The 2,176-nt window shown below is 29.0% G+C and overlaps 1 pseudogene; it reads right to left on the bottom strand.

The window, feature by feature from the left end:
- Positions 1-1,832: 1,832 nt before the first annotated feature.
- LOC120591956 (uncharacterized) lies at positions 1,833-1,951 on the bottom strand (annotated as a pseudogene).
- Positions 1,952-2,176: the final 225 nt, after the last annotated feature.

Raw genomic sequence — 2,176 nt, 5'->3', positions numbered from 1 at the left:
CTGGATTCTTTTTTCTTTGCCTTTTTTATTTTTTTCTTTCTTTTTTGCATATGGATGTCCAGTTGTGTCGGCATGATTTGTTGAAAAAATTATCTTTTCTCCATTTTAGCTTTTGATCTTTTGTCAAAGATTGGTCGAGTATATTTATTTGGGTCTATTTATGTACTCTTTATTATTTTTTTACTGATATATTTGTGAATTCCTTTGCTAATATCACACTATCTTGATGATTGTAGCTTTATAGTAAGTCTTAAAGTCAAGTAGTGTCATTCTTCAATTTCGTTCTTCCATATTGTGTTGGCTAGTTTTGGGCTTTTTACTTCTTATAAACTTTAGAATCAGTTTGTTGATGTCCATAAAACAATCTGTGGGATTTTTGTTGAAATCGTATTGAATCTATAGATTAAGTTGGGAAGAATTGACATCTTGCAAATGTTTTTCTATCCATGAACACGGAATATCTCTTCATTTATTTAATTCTTTTTTTATTTATTTTTTTAGAGTTTTTAGTAATTTTTCTCATATAATCTTATACATATTTTTGTTAGATTTATACCTAAGTATTTTATTTCTGGGGGTTGTTCTTTAATTCTAAATTCCACTTGTTCATTACTGACATATTGTAAGTAATTGACTATTATATATATTAACCTTGTATACAACAATCTTGCCATAATGTCTTACTATTTCCAAGAGTTTTTCAATTTTTAAAAATTTTCTATATAGATGATCATGTCGCCTGTGGACAAAGACAGTTTTATTTCTTTTTTCTCAACTCAAATGCTATTTATTTCCCTTTCTGGTCTTATTGCACTAGCTAGTACTTCCATTACAATGTGGAAAAAGAGTGATGAGATGGGAAACCCTGCTTCATTCCTGATCTTAATGGGAAAATTTTTAGTTTCTCACCATTAAATCTGATGTTAATCATAAGTTTATTTTTAGATTTTTTTAAATCTAACTGTGGACATTTCCCTCTGTTTCTAGTTTGCTGAGAGTATTATTATGGATGAGTGTTAAATTTTGTTGAATACTTTATCTGCATTTATTGACATTATTATGTGGTTTTTATTATTAAACTTGTTTCGATATGATAGGTTACATTAACTGATTTTTGAATGTTGAGCCAGGTTTGTACCTGGGATAAATATTTTTGGTTGTGCTGTATAATTATTTTTAAACATGTTGATTTGGATTTGATAATATTCTGTTGAGTACTTTCACATCTATGTTTATGAGATATATTCTTCTGTAGGTTTTTTATCTTGTAATGTCTTTGTCTGGTTTTGGTTTTAATGTAATTCTAGACTCTTAGAATGCGTTAAGTAGAGATAATAGAGAATTGGTATAACTTCTTCCTTAAATGTTTGATAGAATTCACTAGTGAACCTACCTGGGTCTGGTGCTTTCTGTTTTTGAAGATAATTAATTATTAATTCAGTCTCTTTAAAAGATATAAGCCTAATCAAATTTTTATTTTTTGTGTGTTAGTTTTGTCTGCTTGAGTATTTCAAATAGTTTGTCCATTTCATCAAGGTAATCATATTTGTGGGTATTGAGTTGTTCATAATATTTGCTTATTGGTTTTTAAATATCTGTGGGATCTGTAGTGATGTATCCTCTTTTATTTCTAATATTAGTATTTTGAGTCAACTCTCTCTCTTTTTTTTTTCCTTAGTTAGCCTGGCTAGATGCTTATCAATTATATTGATCTTATCAACAGATCAGATTTTGATTTTGTTAATTTTCTCTATTGATTTCCTATTTTCAGTTTAATTCTGTTCAGCTTACAATCCCTTATTGTTTTTTTTATTTTTTATTTTTATTTTTTGCACTTATAGCACCTGGTCTTCCTAGGTGATCTCCCATCCAATTACTAACCAGGCCCAACCCTGCTTAGCTTCCAAGATCAGACGAGATTGGGCTTGTTCAGGGTAGCACGGCCATAGACAAAGCACTAATTTGTTTCATCTCACGATATTTGATAAATTGTATTTTCACATTTATTTATTTCAACATTTTTAAATTTCTCTTGAGATTTCTTCTTTAGCTTATATGTTATTTAGAAGCATGTTGTTTAATCTCCAAGTATTTGGGGATTTTCTAACTATCTTTCTGTTAGTGATTTCCAGTTTAATTCCACTGTAATCTGAGAGCAGATGTATGATTTCTATTC

This window comes from Pteropus medius, unplaced genomic scaffold, assembly GCF_902729225.1.
Source record: "Pteropus medius unplaced genomic scaffold, Ma_sr-lr_union100, whole genome shotgun sequence".
NCBI lineage: Eukaryota > Metazoa > Chordata > Mammalia > Chiroptera > Pteropodidae > Pteropus > Pteropus medius.
This window is presented reverse-complemented; position numbering and strand designations above follow the sequence as displayed.